The sequence below is a fragment of the Neopelma chrysocephalum genome, unplaced genomic scaffold, assembly GCF_003984885.1.
Source record: "Neopelma chrysocephalum unplaced genomic scaffold, ASM398488v2 Primary Assembly neopelma1_97, whole genome shotgun sequence".
NCBI lineage: Eukaryota > Metazoa > Chordata > Aves > Passeriformes > Pipridae > Neopelma > Neopelma chrysocephalum.
In genome coordinates this window covers 193,873-211,284 of record NW_020897760.1, presented here as the reverse complement: position 1 = coordinate 211,284, position 17,412 = coordinate 193,873, and the positions used below count along the sequence as shown (strand labels likewise).

Sequence of the window (17,412 nt, the reverse complement as noted above, 5' to 3'; positions counted from 1 at the left end):
TGTGCCATATTTGAGACTGAGAACTATTTCCCTGTATAGTAATAAAATGTCCTAGTTATAAGCGTTAAAATTATCTAAGAGAGCGTATGGCTTAGCAACCTTTGAGCCTGCTGTTTCCAGAAGGCTTCAGCTCAGCATACCAGATAAGGAGGCCTCAGGGATGCTTTGCTGGTTTTGGCAAGGACTGTACTAAAAACCTAAAGCAATTCTGACTTCTCTTCACTGATTGCAATCTCATATTCTATTTTCAGCATAATTTTAGAAGAACACCAGAGTGCCTTTTTTATGCTCAGAGATACAGATAATAAGTTGCATCACACCAGGTTGGAGGCTGACATGCTTTTTGCAAAGCCTGGAGTGTTAAAAGTTTATGAGAAGTTTGATTTAAAACTATAGTCTACACTGTGCTCCCTGGGGAAAGAGACAAGGCTCCTTTAAAGCTTGGAAATGATGCTCCATTTGCATTGCATGGGATCTGCATATACTGGATTAAGTTGCTTTATGTGATGTTATGTGACTGAATGTAACCAAGTATAACCATATGGTCCATAAAGTAACTTGTGAAATAGACTTGCCTTACCCTGGGAATAGATGTTGCTCATTTACGATCCCCAAAATATTCTGTGTCTGAATTGCTTGCAAGTAGTACGAGGGAGCTGGGCTGTGTTTTGAGACTGGTGCAGCAGCCAGACAGAATCCTGACACCAGCTCAGCTATAAAATGTACTTGTAGGTCAAAGCTACAGAACAGTCTGTATCATGCTGATTGCTGTCTTTAGCGTTTCCCAGTGCAGATCTGTTCAATATATAAAAGTGCTAAATTACCGATCCTGGTTATGTTAAACTGAAGGCTGTAAAGACCATCTCATTATTCTGGTTAATTCTCCAAGGAAAAGAATAATCTTGGAATCCAGTTCTCCTACACATCTACCCAAAGGATAAAACAATCTGTTTGAAGTTATCCCAATTTGTCCCTCTGTAGCTTTAGTCCCTGCCTGCTATCTTTGACAGCTAATTCCTTCCCATTCTTTTGGTGTGTAGTTTAATCATGTAAAACTACACTGACACTTCTCAAATATTTCAAATACCCACTATTTTCTGATTTGTCTCTTCTAATAATGAGTTGTAAATCCTAGCAGCTTTCCTGACAGACCTTGAAAGACTACTTGCATTTACAAGTCGGTCACCTGTAATATCACTTGGATGTTATGGAGTCACTGCACGTTACTAAGATGGACCCTAATTACGAAGTTAAGACTCAGATCACAGTTACTTCAATATCCTGGATTAATCGCGATTCACAGCCTGGAACTAGACTATGACAAAAAATATGGAATTTGAACCAGAGTCTTCACTGGGACAAAGAATGTTTGGATCTAGAACTTTGGTGTGAACCTTATGCTAATATCTACATTTTATTCACTTCAAAGAACGGCTCAGCGTAGCTGAATATTAAAAACATGGTCCTGTGAGAACAGAAGTGGAGGACACTGTGCAGCTGATACTCAGCTGACTTTTCTTTGTTCTTGTCTGTCAGTAACACCCATGAAATTCATATTTTAAAATAAATAAAAAGACAGAGAATAAAGACTGAATAACATGATCAGTGGATTAATCTAATAATCTTACGGTAATACTGGCAGTAACCATTGTTGTTTTAAAGCACAATGAACAGTGATTTTTTATTAAAGCTGCATGGAAAAAATGCACACTCTGCTTCTTAAATATCTTAATGAAAATAGTTTTACTATGAGATACATCCCTTCCCAGTTGCCTGTGTATTGAGTAATACTAGAAACCAATTGCAAGGTAAGTAAATCAAAAAGAGACACTTCTGATGAATGTCCAGAGGCACTTCCTTATATTACATGTAGTGGCCCTATAATTAAAAAGTGTAGTCTAAATTCAAGTATTGCATCAACTACCTGTTGACTTTATTAGATCAGTAGTTCTTTATTACCTCCTAGATTTTTGGGAGGTATCCATAAATATCTAAATCCCTGCTAAGAATATAAATCTGGAGGTGATGAACTCTATTTCACTACAGAGATTTATGCCTTTAACAAGAAAAGAGAATATTTGATGTTAATAATAGAGGTCTTTGCAAATTTCCAGGGAGTTACTTGACTATATCATCTTGTGCAGTTACTCTATTCATACCCAATTTCATGTGCTTTTTAAAGACTGATCATTCATCTTTTCTATTTTGTTAAATAAGAGATTTCAGAAGTCATGTAACATCTCTCTCTGTGGGTGTGTGCTCACATGTGAACAGTCATGTACATGGAGGGAAGTTTCTCCCAACTCTGCACTCAGTGCCACACCAATCCACATCCAACTCTGTTTTCTCAATTTTTTTTTTCCCCAGTCAGAGTGTTTCCCCAGATGTCAGTGTTAGAAGTATCAAGCCCTACTCATGAATGTTGGGTGAAAAGAGACACAAATACTGGCTTCCCCACTGCTCAAGGAACTAATTTTTGAGACTTATTTTACCTCCATAAGTAGCTGAATACCTGAACTATTTAGACTTAAACTATAGTGATGGGAACTAAATATAATTGTTTTACCAGATATTGGATTCTTTCCACATCTGGCGCTAACATGCAGTGATGAAATGGGCAGGAAAAGAGGAATTAGAGGTAAAGAAAGGTAGGAATGGATATTCATTCCTAAAAGTATGCATCAAAGCATATGACTACTATGTCCTTTTCACAGTATTTTCCACTGTCCCTTAGTTTCTTTCTAAAATGTAATTTGAGCAGGTGGCCAGAGAAGAAAAGAAGCAAACTCATGAGCAATTAAAAACCACTTTGATCTCATTATTTCATATCTAGAAGTCCAATACTAAGACACTAAATGTGGAAAAAAATGGAAATGAAGTTTTTTTGACCTTTGTCCTTTGGACACCAGCTAGATCTTTTTTCCCCACTGTGACTGATAAGAAAGGGAATGAAGACACGCCAAGCATGTCCGAGTTCTTCATTTGCAACCCTTCTGTTTCCTTCTGAGAAAGGGAGTAACCTCTGCATAATACATTATTAAGCTGCAACTAACAAAAATGGTGCCTCCTTCCTGTCACACTTTACAGCAGGCCAAGGATGTGCAAATCATGAGACTATAGATTTATTTTTCCTTATTCCATTAAATATGTATCTGCAAGGGAAGTAGGCAGAGCCAGGATTATTCCCTTAGAACAATTTCATAAATTGCACGTGTTCTGCACAGACTTTTAGGCACAGAATAAACATCTATCACTCCTTACTTTGATTTTTTTCCTCAGGTCTTTAATTTTATTTTCCTCTCTCCCCTGGGTTGTAAAAAGTTGAGCCATTTCCTCCATGAAAAAATCATCTTCCTAAAATAAGAAAATAGAAGCTTCTGACAACTGTATATCATTATGGTATTCAAGCTACATAAAATAATCCCAACATCTGTTTCTCTGTCAATTTTCCAAACCCCAACCTACTAATAATATGCTAGACGGATGGTAAAACCAACTATCACGCTATCTTCTGATTAAATAAATGCAAAGGGATGTGTGGCAGCTTTTGTGACAACAGAAAATGTATGGAAAAAAATAGATGCAAAAAGAATCACAACAAAAAAAAAAGGAACATATGCCATCAATAAGCAAACATCAAAAGTAAATTCCAGAAAAATAATGTTAAGACCAGTAGTTTATCAGAACAGATTTGACATGTTCTGTTTTTACAGTTACATCATTTACAAGATGGTTTCTTGCTGTTTTTGAAATCATGGCTGACCAACAATATAATTCTCTATTTATGAGTGTGCCTAATGCTTGGCAAGACGTTCTCTTGATTGGCCTTGACATTTCACTCTGGCTACTTCCATCCTGGGACTGCTTGTTGTCAATGGGCAATCATTTTAGTGTTAGGAGTTCTGCAATGAAGGCTGTTGTCACCTAGTCATGCAAGAACATTAAGAATGTTCTATCGCATATGATTGTGACCTTGGTTAATGTTTAGGAAGCAATAGCTAGATTTGATTAAATAATTTTCCCTAACTATGTTGGAGCCATAAATGAGACAGGAGGGAAAAAGAAGCTGTCATAACTCCATTTCTATGCCAGACTTGAAAAGAAATTTCTTCTGTTCTGTGCATGGAATGGGCCTAATGACTATAGGTACCTGACAATGGCAAATTGAATCAAACTGGAGATCCTGCTACTTTAATAGCCTATTTCCAGAAACATAAAAGAACAGAACAGGTAGACACATAGACAGTGACAACCTTCTCCCAAGTTCTGACAAGCTGCATTGTATGAATTTCCAAAGCCAGAGTTGGTGTTCACATCTTTGCATGGAACAGCCCTTGCTGGACGTTGCTTCTCTCAGTTTGAACAGTCAGGTTTTGAGTTGCCTTCTCCTTGTGGTTTCTACAGCTGTCTGGATGCTGCATCTTGGAAGAATTCATGTTATTATCCCTCTATCTTTTTTGTGCTATTTAGTTTGAAAAAAGAAAGTGCAGCTGCCTCATTTCTCTTCATCGACTCTGCATCTCTAACTTTCAACTAATTTTAAATGCACATTCCCCTATAACCCTAATGCCTCCCTTTGTCTGTAACTGGCTTTATGAATGAAGGCACAGTGATTAAATTACAGTGATGACATGCCTGCATTGACTTCTCTGCTATGCATTGTGGAATATGACAGGGTTTGTTGTGTAAAGCCTCTCAGGCTATTAGTTGTCTGAAATAATCTTGCAAGAAAAGTTCACTTTTTAATGATAGAATTCTAAGTAGCGAAATGGAGCAGAGAATGGAAAAAAAAGTGGAATGAAGTACAAAACTTCAATGATGGAACACCTTCTAATTACAATAAGGCACTCCAGGGCTCAAATTATCAAATGATAATTTACACCTAGGTGATTTGACAGCACTCGGCCTTTGGCCTTCTGCCTAACAACACAATAGGCGTAAATCATTACCAAGTGATTCACACCCTGTCATGTCTTATTGCTTAATTAATTTGTCTAAAAGGCCTTCCATGAGAACTTATAGCAAATGCCTTTGTTGTACATCTTTTAGCATGGGGTCAGTACCTGCCCTCTCTGTCATTCTCAGTTCTCATTTCAGCCTGCTGTGGTTTAACAGGAAATTTTTGCTTTTACCACACAGTCATTTAAATTGCTGTTTGCATTTTATGTTCTGTTCTTTTAGGTAAGTTCATCAGTTGATCAATGGCTGCTGAATCTGTGGGCCCATGGATGAAGGTTAAACTCACACTGAGTTAGGACTGCAGAGAGCCTAGAACTGATCTTATGGGTCACTGGAAAACTGCATTCAAGCAGTTAAAATGTTATTTTTATTAACTTGTAAGTGCATGTTTACTCAAGCAGGAATATCAACCTCATATATAGTGTTAGAACAAGTAAAGCTATATTGTTGAGGCAGACATTAAATATTTTGAATATAAATAATGTGCAGTGTACTCTTGCAATGATCCAATCCCAAGCTCTGGCAGTGTTCTGGAGAATAATAAATCTGATGATACAAAAAAAGGAGTTAAACAAATTTATGGAGAATATAACTACTGATAGCCATTAGACAGGATGATCCAGCTGCAGCCTTGAATCCTTACACTAGAGTAGGAGGGATAGCAAGCCACCAATGTGCCTCCAGCACTTCTTGAAGGACAAATAATGATGAGCTGACTTCATGCCTACTCAAATATTTGATCCTTCTTGCTTTGACTGGCACCTAGAACTGAGAAAATATTTAGTGAGAGCTTGGATTGTTTTGATTTCACTTTACTGATTGTAGTTTTTCCATGATGAGATCATGACTTGTCTCAGATCTCTTCTCCTGGCTGAAGAGTAACTGGGTTGGAAAGTGTCCTCAAACTATTTCAAGCCATGGAACAGTCATTATTGGCCACATGGAGGTTTTTAATATCTGTGCAGGTGAATGCATAATCAAATGTCAGTTCAATTAGCATTGTATTCTTGGATATATCTGCAATTCTTATTAGAAATTAGATTTTGGGATACTGTCAATCTACCTCACAGCTCTTCCTTGATTGTTAATGTTAATAATATAAGTAACAAAGCAGTGATAGGAATGCAAAAAATAGGCACAAGACTACATTTAGCTTCCAAGAATCTTATTTCTCATTATTGAATTTCATCTTTGAAAATGAAAGTTCACTACCTGCAACTTAACACCTGCAAACTACAGAAATTTACTTCACTTCTTTGACAACCTGAGAAGGAACATCTGGGAAAAGCAAACCAGAATGTGAGCAGTGGGAAATTTGATTGCAAGAGAATATAAATTGTTCCCTTACATAGAGTTTCCAAATTAAGACTATTTTCTGATAATACCCTTATGAAAGGTATTTTTTAATACTTAAAAATACACCTATTTCTTAATTCAAATCTCAGATGAACATAATCTAACAAAAATTTACACTTTTTCTTGCCTACGTTCATTTGCCCTGTCAATAACAGAGTTTTCATTTTTCCACTTACCTTAGACTGAGCTTCGAGCTTCCTGATAAGACCACGAGTTTACATGTGTTTGGTCAAACCAAGGCAGTGATGTTGGATTTTGGCTCTCCCTGTTTACAAGTGTGTTCACTCTAAGTATGTAAGTGTGACTGGGACATATCTTCAGTTATCTTTCAGCAGATCAAGGCTCATTGTTATTGGCAGCCATTTGTGCCAGAGCCTCATGGGACACAGACAGCAAGTAAAATCCCCCCTTGATCCTGAAGATTTCTTGTTTACCACTTTATCAGATATTTAACTTGTTTGGGACCTTGTATTTCAGGTAACCAATTCAATCAATGGTTTTAACAACTGTCATCTCATAGTTTTCTATCATGTGTATTTGGTTCCTACAGTGCAGGAGAACATGACATGGAGGTGGCAGATACCTACACTTTCTAAGAAGCCAGGTGAGCAGGTCCTCTAAAATAACCTTAATAACCTTCCTGAACACTAACCAGCCCAAATGACCTGCTGTGCTCAAGAGAGGCATTCCAGTTTACCAAGATTAGCTGTTTAGCCTAAAGGAGGGCAAGGCCATGAAAATACAGAATATTGGATACAACAGACAAGCCCAATAGTGATGATTTCAAAGGTGGTTGCATGGAGATCTAGCAGTTCCTTTCATTCCTTTTATTTTTAAAAAGGGAATTAATTCAGTATCATTTCATCCCCTACAACTGTTGGAAAAGTACCCATGAATCCGGCTATCAAGTTAAAAAGAAACTTTATGGGGACCACCCAGAATCTGTCCTTGGTTATCTGGGGCAACAGAGCCTCAGTGAAAGATTTTCTTTTTTCTTGTTTTTGTCTTAAACTTTAAAAGGCAGAGTGAGCCCTTTAAGCACTTAGGCAGCTGCCCAGAAACTGGCTGGCTCTGTCAGCTTGGCCCACACTCTCTGGCTTCCCTTATCTTAATGCTGAACTCTTTACAAGTAACGCTGAGTTCTCAAACCATAGGTCCACTTTTGATCTTTTTATTAAGAAAATAGCAGGTAGATGCATATATCTCCTGTTTGGGATTTAATTATTCTTGACCTTAAAAAGTGTATTGGAAGGTACCACTAATTGCAGGAACTTGCTTATTTTCCTCCTGAAACCCTGGTTCTTGCCTAATTTCTGCTCATTTCTCAGAATGTTCTAATACAAAGCAATAAATGCTTTTACCAGCTTTACCTAGTAAAAGAAGCATCTCTGCTATTTAACAACACTATCTTGAAAACAACCTCAGAGTGGCAGTTTTCTTTATTCTGTTTCTGAATTCAGATGACCTCTATTTTGCAAGTGTACTGACTCAACCAAAAAAAAAAGGGAATTAAAACAAAGCAGTCTATATTGAAAAGTGGAAGATGACAATCTATTTAAATTTGAGAACAAGGCTGGTTCTACTCATTAGGCCAAATTTTATTGTCATTACACCTGGCAAGCTAGTCAAAGGCAGTATGACTGTAGAACTGCAGTTGAATTTCACAGGAGTAACATGGCACAGTCAGATAGATTAGCTTGTAAATCCTCTGTAAAGGCCATATGCAGGACAGTGAAAAAAATATTTTTAAGAATGTCAAATCAGAGTGCAATGTTTGAGCAATAAGAGGGCCTCCCTAATTTTTTCAGTTTGAACAAAAATTCTGGATTAGAAGGGCTCTTTAAGATTCATTAAACCTTTGGGGCTCATTTCCTGCATTAGAACTCAGGACACTGACAGTTTACAAGGAAGCCTTGCAGAAGAGACAATTCATGCAGCATGACCCACATGTGACATGAGAGCTCAGCCTGACCTCTGAATCACATCCTGATCTCTGTCCCCAGGACTGCCTGAGACCTGCTCACTTTTGAATAGAAGATTTATCCAAAGGTTTATGATAAGTGTTTCTCCTGCTCTTCCATTCTGTTCTTTCTCATTGCAGTTAATATCATTGTAGAAAGAGAAGCTGTAAAGAGTTCAATGAAAGCAAATGCATTACAAGCACCTCTAAATCGTGATCATACCGAATTTGCGTGCCTGCCATCTGCACATAAAACCCTGCCTTTGCTCCAGCAAAGCTTCCTTGCTGAACTCACAGTCTCTAGATCTGCACAGCTCTGCCTCACTGCACAGTTCTCTATGTAAACATGGACAGTAGGGATAGAGGCAGCTGCGCGTGTCCATCTGAGGGCAGAATGCACCCTTAAGCTTTAATAATAATACTATTGGCAATATGTAACATTTAAATAAGCCTTTTCATCTTCAAAGCCCTCTGCAGGCACAGGGGTTCACCCAGCATCTCTCTGGTGTGGATATTATTAGCATCCTTTTACAGAAGCAGTCGGGGAACAAAGAAAAACAACGAAATTTGCCCAGGGGCAGTGGTGGGATCACTAGCAGGGAGATTATTGTGAATTGTCATTACCTGGGACCTTCCTTTAGAGATCATCAGAAAAAATAACATAGGAATACGTGTTCAAAGAACCACAGAGTGCTGACACTGTTTGTATAATGCTGCTCTTTCCAAAGAATTTACAGGGACATATCCCAGCCATTAGCCTAACAAGAGAAAGAGAGGGAAACTTTCTCCGGTGGAAGTCATCCAGAATTCTCCTGTTGGTAGTTCAGTGTTGCTCAGTGTATTGTGATGTAGATTTGATTGATTTGTTGCAGAGAAGTGCAGCACACTGCAGGGAAAGTGAAATATCACCTGGGGTTTGCTCCACTGCACATTGATTTAAACCACACTGAATTAAACTGCAGCAACCTACAGGCTTCGGATCAAGCCACCGTTTATAAATACATGATCAATCTTTTTATTTTCAAGGGATCCTGTTTTCACAGGAGCAGATTCCTGTGTAAAGGCTGAAATGCAAGAGTATCAAAATCTATATTACAGTAGCTGAAATACTAATGCACTGTGTCCTGGACTGTACCTCCCTCAGAAACATGACATGTTTTTGATCTAAGCTTTGGGGAATAATGTGGACAAAAAGCCTTTTCAAAAGCAGGGAATAAAAATGGTCTTATTTGAAATTTGAGTATAACAGCTGAAAAAAGCACCACCCTCATCTTTATTAGCCTGCTATTCAATCCACATGAAGTGAAGACATTGTAACGCTGCTTTTATCACCCCACTGGAAGTGGAGTGGTAATAAATGGAAAGAAACACATTACACGCTATCCAAGAGACCTGATCCTGAACTGCACTGAGCTTCTTATTCCAAGCCAGGAGTCCTTTTAGCTCTCCTTGACCTCAGTGAGAAATCTGGGCTCTCCAGAGCTAATGCACAATATTCTTTATTCTTACAACTCTGGGATAGGTGAAAATAGATTTAAAAGGAACACAAAATATATTTGCTCTTTTTTTTCTTTTTTGGTCTTACATCTCATCTTAACATAGTATATCTGGCAACATAAAGGTATGGCAGCTGAACACTATGTGAAATATAAAAATCATGTCTATTTTGTCTAGGATCCGTAAATTGTATAAGGCTAAGGATATTCTGCAGGAAAGAAGCACATTAAACCTTCCAGAAGGGGATTTGTGCTTGTATTTTCCTATTAAAAAAAGTGTCTTTAACACAGTCTTCAAAGTTGTTTATGTGGATAAATACAGAGAAGGCACGTAGCCCTCCCTCAGTATAATATTGACTGGAAAAATACTGATTTTGTTTTTCTTAAGAAACAATAGCAAACGCTAGAAATCTTATCATCCAGTGTGCTGTTGATTTTTCTTTTCCTTTATTTATAGGAGACAGCTATAGGCATACCACTCACTCTCTTATATTCCTACAGAAACAGCAACCATCTGGGTGCTGGGGTGGGTGCACCGAGCCCTAGGGTGCCTTTAGCCAGTTCACTTGGAATCTCGAGTCTGTCCTCTCCTATCACCCAGCAGCAATGGAACATTTGTTCCCTGAAGGGCCGGCACGCTGCCAGCAGCAGGTGTTAGGCTGTCCTCTGGGATGAAGGCAGCAGGCAGGAGCACTGATGTGTGCCTATGACAAGATGTTGCAAATCTGCTCTCATAGCGACGGTGACAGCATCTGGGACAGTGTTGTGAGTCACCATTCTGTAACCATTAAAAACCAGTTGCCGTTCCTTTCATAATAATAAATTAAAATATCATTCCAAAGCGTGGTGGTCTCAGGAAGGAAATTAAAGAAGGCATGTACAGATAAACACATGTGTGTGCACTGGCACACACATGGCATTATGGGGTATATTATCCGACTGTGTTCAAGTGACTGTGCCTTAAATTAACAGGTACAGCTGATTGATAGGATAGGGTTGTGGCTGCTATTCAAACTGCATTTTTAGATTTTCTTTAAGGAAATACAATCAAGCAGAAAATGTTTAAGAGTCAGTAAAAAAAGTTACAAACACTATCCTTTTAAATTAATGATTTTATAATTAATAGATAATTCTTACACAGTTGCACATATTAAGTCCAGATTCCTAAATCACTTCAGTTTTAGATTTTACTTACATAGGCTGAACTTATGCCTCTTCTGACTAAATTGAAAGCTTAGCACGGTATGTGGCATTTTACAAGAAGAGGATTTATATAAATATCTGCATGGAAACAATAATAGATTAGCTGCCTCTTTCCAAAATGTCTGTTTTGAAGATGCTTGCATAGATCTGTAGGCAGGTGCACAGATATTGTTTCCATGACCTCTTCCCACAGAGATCATATTCTTCTACTTCGGTTTATACGGGATTTGAATATGGATAAAGCGCATTTCTAAAATTCGCCAACAAGCCATACAGCAAATATCCAAATAATGCTGCCCCTTGATTTCTCTGGAGTCTTGTTTCAGCCTGGTATGCTTATCTTTCGAGCCATCTAAATCCAAGACCTTCCATCTTATTGACCTTTATTGAATATAACGCATGGGATTGACGAACTCAAAGACGGGGCCTCTCTTTGACTGGTGGTGGCTTGTCAGCAAGGCCACTGCTTTAATTTGGGCTGGACCCGCCCCAGTCCAGATCAATGGCAGAGCTGTTAATGATTTCAACAGAGCCAGGATTTCACCCTTGGCCTCCACACTTACAATGGTCAGCTTCACTGCGCTGCAGCTTTGTAAGCAGGGCTTATCAAGATGAGGGGCTTCAGAAAGAGAGAACTCATATGAGGGTCAATGCCTCAAGTCACATTAAATCTGACAGAGCTTAGCCCAAGTACTTAGTATTTTAGTGCTTCCCCTCCACTCATGTTCAGTCTTCACTTGGTTTAACAATCTGGGTGGTTGTTCACTGATTTTAGTCCACCAAATAAGTAATTTTCCCACTTGCTTCCCTTTTAGTCTTTCCCATAAGCTCCATCTTTGCCAGTTTGCCTAATAATATTTCATTCATTGCTGAAGACCAGATACCTTGGCTATCTATTACCAGATTTTAGTGAAAAATGAGTTATTTCCTCAAGGACAGAAGAAAAATCAGTTTTAAATGGTCCATCTTGTGGAAATGTATGTTACTTTTTACCTTCCCTGTTTCATCTCCATGTTTTTAAATCAAAATTTGTTCTATATTTTTTCCTCACAAATGAAGTGTGCAAAAGAGAACCAGGTGGGCTTTTTAGGTTTTGAAGAAAACAAAATATTTTTTTTGGAGAACAGATATGGTCAATAATTGGGTAAAAATATGCAGAAAATATTGTAAATGGCAAACCATATTTTTCTGGTCTTTTTCAAAATAAAAATGTCTAATTTCAGGAATGCTGATACTTTTTGGTTAAGAATTTTCCCTCAGAGCAAGTATTTGTCATTTAAAATTTGACCTAAACCTATAATAAGACAAGATTCTGAAGAAATTGTAAGTGATATAAAAAGGGGGGGGAGAATTAATTTACATTTGAATGTTAAATTCAGCGATGATGCAGAGCACATTTTTTTTATTTTTATTTTGTGATGGAATTGAAAAATTGATCTCTCAGTTATTTTTTGCAACTTAAGGCAAATACAGGAAACCAGAGAGCTGACTACAGCGGCACAATCAAACAACACCCCTCACCACACACTAAACTCCTCTGTTACCTGTAATACTACTACAGACTGTCAGACATTGCTGTACAGTTATTACAGTGTTTTCAGTATAAACATCGAGTAAGACAGAAAATAAACTTACTTTTGAAAGGGAAGAGAGTCAGAAAATAGACAAAATTAAGTGCAGCTTTGAAACTCTCATGGTTTTTTTAGGATTAGCTGTTGGGTCTGTGTTTAGCAACATAACAACCCCAAATCCAAAAGGTGCCAATTACATCACCCCCTTGACCTCTGCTAAAGCCTGGTGACGAGCACTCTCAGCTCACAGTTCTTTTGATATTTTTAGGTAAATGTTGAAGTTTTCCCTCATTCTCCCACATATTCACTCACCTGCTGCATGTTTAAGATCAGATTTTCGAAGTCAGGCATGTGAATTTGTGCAGGTACATCTGCACATTTTCAACATTTGAAAATCCAGTCCATGGTTCAAATGAAAAAAACCCCAGAATTCTATTCCCATGTGAGTTCTACAAATGCCTCTGAGAAGGCCAAATAATTTATTGAAATGTTTGACAAAGAAACCACATACTTCGTTGTTTTGATGCATTAGATAAGGGTCTACTTTTTTGGAAGAAAAAGCCTTCGCTGTAAATCAGCAGCATGAAGAATTAAACATGAAAACAAAAGCATATTATTTAAAGAACAGGCTGTTCCCTAAACTGTTACTGTGCTTGGTGCCAAACCACATTTTGTGATATATCATGTACAACCTCCTCTTGCATGTTTTACTGTTATGCTTTATATGACTTGGAGTGAGAAAACCCTGATAGTTCTGCCATAGACTTACCACAGCCATCAAAGACAGGTCCACTCACAGAGCTGCATCACAACATGACAACTTCCTCCTGGGATGATGACTCTAAAAGAGGTGGAAAAGTGTTTGTTTACTTGGCAATATGTATGAAAATCTGAATTGACTTGAAATGTAAATTAAGAGTGGATCTGTTACCCTTCATGAAACACTTGATGGACGCAGAATGACAGTGACCTTGCTGCAAAGTGCAACACACACAAAGTAGGGCCACTTCATTCTCACGTAGGCCTAGAAATAGAGAGTAGCCTAAACTTGAATGTGAATTTACAGTATATAAACCATTATTATCATAGTATACAGCCATATACCTGTAGAGGTAAATGTTAAATAGTTTATTTCACACACTATGTTATACTTAATTTTCAATGGACTAACAACAAGCACACAGACAACTACTGCAGAGCATCTCATGTCTACCAACTTCATGCTTAAATATATATTGGGATGTTTTGGTTATGTGCCTTTATCCCCCATCACTACATTTACTCTAACCCATTATCAAAATTCATCCTGATTAATTGTCCAAGACATACCTCAGAGGGCAAGCCTAACTTTCCATACTGTGGTAGAGAGAAGGGTTCAGCAGCCTTTTATAGATCTTGTTTCTAGTCTCTCACTGATAAAGTCCTAAACCAGAGACACTCACAGGATAGAAAAAAACAGGTCTGACAAGTTAGCTAGGGAAAAAAAGGACTGGAGCTGGCTATGGAAAGAGCGTAAGGGGCGAAACCTGCAATAGGAAGCCAGTGGGGACAGCATGTGTAGAAGGTGCTGTTAACTGCTCCATTAGCTCAGGTAGAGTGGTCCAAGCTATGGTACAAAAGGTCCCAGACTCAGGAGTGACCCAGAGGGATGTCAGTGTGATGCAAGATCTGTTTTCCATTTTATTTATGATCCTTTTAGAAAGATGACAGGCAGGAACTATACTGAAATTATACATCTTTCAATGCCAAGGACTTATGGGAAAAGAGATTACAGAATCAATGTTATTCCTTCAGTTGAAATTGAACTCACTCTGTTCATAGGCATTATATCTTTAATAACATAATTGCACGATGCTTTTTTCTACAAGTCTCTTGCCTTATTCCTTGCATAGTTCTGACCTACACCGAGATGAACCAGGGTTGAGTAGTGAAGTAGAATCTTCTGGATCTTCACGTATTGAGAAACTAGAGGTAATAAATGAGGTAGATATTCTTTGGAGTTACAGGAGAGTTAAATCCACTTAAGGCTGAGATCTAGACTCTCTAAGTACCATTACTAAAGTCAGCATGTGGTGATGGGCAAATCACATAGTCAATGATATATGGTCACTTATGTGTATCTCATTTTCAGGGGGCCCAAATTGATAGTAAAGGGTTAGAAATACTGAAGTGCTGAACTAGCTGAAGGTGAGGACATAAAGGGCCATGCCAGGAACATGTAAAGTTTAACTTAGTATTTCCATAAAACATTTATAATAAACTCAAATATCAGTAAAAAAGAAGTATCAACTATGAGTATATTGAAAAGATGTAATTTTTTTAGATACACTGAAAATAGAAAGAAGTCTGAATCTAAAATTCTCTTTTATACATATTATTACTGTGAATTTAGTGGATTCAAAGGAGTAAAATGACTGAGTTTAATAACTCACTAATCTCATTTAGGTCATCCAACTGCTCCAGATTTTTATCTTTCTTCATTTTATGAAAATAATGGTCATAAGAACACATTTTTCTGTAGTTAGCCCAAATTAGTGTATTAATATGACAATCTAATGTTAAATATTCTAAAATAATTATGATTTAACATTAGCATGCTTTATTTTTTCTTTCTGTACCTCATTTCCCTTCACCTTCCGGTGGTATAACAAAAATAAATTAAATTTTGTTTGTCACATATATAAACGTGACTGTAAAAAATGCTGTAAAAAGCTGAAGAGGAAATTAATAACTCAGGGCAGTAAACAAGGCCTGGGACCACACAGTGAACTGTGAGGAGAAACAGAAGTTTTTTTGTCCCATCTATCTTATATGTGAATAAAAAAACACACAGGCAAGTAAATGTAGCATAATGCATACACAGAAGTAGTGCCGTCTTAATTTCAGCTTTCTAATGTTTCAACCTTTGAAGTCCCCAGTCCTTTTAACATTCCTTAAATGTTATTTCACTGTAATTACTGTGTTTGCAATGAGAGGGCTTTTTTTCCCCCAAATGGAGTTATTTAGTAGCAGTCCAGGGGGCTCTGGGAAAGGGAGAAAGGATTGTAGCTTACCTGTTCAAATCCTTTGCACACATGGCAAATAATTCTGACCAAACTGGAAGATTTTTCCTTGAAATTTTTCATTCCAGAAGAAAGAAGTCTTCACCTGTAGGAAAACGCAGAAAAGAGCTGCTGTGGCAGTTTACTCCTGAGTTTATTCCGGGATGTGCTGCCCAGTCCCTTACCTTGGGCAGGGCCATGGTGGAGCACATCCAGCTCAAGAGGGAGGCAAGTGCGTGTCGCACAAGAGCGGATGAGCAAAACCTTATGGTTTATGAGACAGTTTCGGTGAACTGTGTTTATATTATGGTTGGGCAAAGGTGCAAGCTTTGTGCTTTTTTTTTTCCCTAAAAAGGGAAAACCACAGAAAGAAACGGAGATGAAAAGGAAACAAGTAAACAAATGTGGTTTTACAGAAACTGAGGGACAATTTATCCTCAGCACAGCAAGCGAAAACTTGGAAAACATTTGGAAAAGTCAGAAAACAAGTTAAAGTTGGTTGGCAGACTCTGACAGAGCTGACAGCTAAAACTACCCCTGGCATATTGACAACAGTGTGGCATCAATCTGTGTGTAACAACCTATCCTTGAAAAACTCCATCCTGGATTTAAGCTAGCACTTCCTAACCTTTTCTCTACCCAGCCTCCAAGCTTCGGTGTGGAAGAAGTTTTCAGACATGACTTTTAGCTCATTTATGAGCAGGGGCCAGTGCTCCCCCTCAGACCGCCATCATGGCAGCTGCCTCAGCCCTGCTCCCTCAGGGACTCGTCGTCTCCCTCCCTCACGCACTGGTCAGCGTAGACACCCTCCTCAGCTGCCTGCTCACCTCTTGTCTGGGGTCTTGCACCTACTCCACATTCCCACTTTCTTTATTCAGGACATTGTTCCCTAAAGCACGGCCATGGCAGAAAGATGAGGAACCTTGTGGCTTCCCTTGCGGTAACCCATCCCACTGCAGGCTGTGTGCTGCCTGAGGGGGCCCTGAGCACCCTTCCTCACAAGGTTATTAATTATTGCTGCAAGGTTGTTATACATCTGCAGTACTTGTCTACACAAGGGCTGTGTCTGCTGGCACCTGACCGTGCTGGAGGAGGAAGCAGCCACAAATGTGATTCTTAGGACTGACCCAGAACTTTTCTGGCAGCATAAAACCTGGAGGAAAGGAAGCTGAAGGAAGACCACTTTGCTCTCTACACCTCCCTAACAGGAGGGTGGAGCCAGGTTTGGGCGTCGGGCTCTTCTCCCAGTGAACAAGGAACCAGACAAGAGGAAGCAGCCTAAAGTTGCACCAGGTGAGGTTGAGATTGGATATTAGGGAAAATTTCTTTATCAAAAGGGTTGTCAAGTTCTTGCACAGGCTGCCCAGGATGGTGGTAAAGTCCCTATCCCTGGAGGGATTTAAAAGATGTGTGGATGTGGCACTTGGGGGCACTGGTTAGTAGTGGGCTTGGCAGTGCTGAGGGAACATTTGGACTCAGTGGTCTGACAGTGCTTTTCTAAGCTCAGCGATTCTGTGACTTTATGATTCTGATGTAGGAAGTAGAAAGTAGTTACAGTAAAGGCTAAGCTGAGGCCCAGCAGCAGCTGAGTTGTATGGAGGTTTGAGGTGCAGACCCCCTCAGCGTGTTACACTGCTGTCTATTGTTGCATGAAGCTATATAAATGAATGCCATGATACCACTTTCTGGGCAATTTCCAGCTGCATCCACTGTTTGCTGGTGATGGTTAAGGCATCCATATCTCTGTAAAGCTGTATGGGCATGCTCTGCCTCTTAGCAAGCTATTGACTATCAGATCTCACCTGAGGTGTGGTGGTAGCAATAGG

General features: G+C 38.8%; 1 protein-coding gene across 10 annotated transcripts in view; it reads right to left on the bottom strand.

The window, feature by feature from the left end:
• NFIA (nuclear factor I A) overlaps positions 1–16,641 on the bottom strand; it is a 410,570-nt gene extending 393,929 nt beyond the window's left edge. For 4 of the 10 annotated variants that reach the window (XM_027694337.1, XM_027694341.1, XM_027694346.1 and 1 more), the window contains exons 1-3: positions 16,215–16,331; positions 15,599–15,692; positions 13,315–13,386 (exon numbers count right to left, since the gene is read on the bottom strand). The gene's annotated coding sequence lies outside the window, so the exon portion shown is untranslated. Of the gene's footprint in view, positions 1–13,314; positions 13,387–15,598; positions 15,693–15,771; positions 15,787–16,214; positions 16,332–16,413 lie in introns of those variants that run through there. The other 6 variants (XM_027694344.1, XM_027694349.1, XM_027694345.1 and 3 more) reach the window with 4 other exon arrangements.
• Positions 16,642–17,412: the final 771 nt, after the last annotated feature.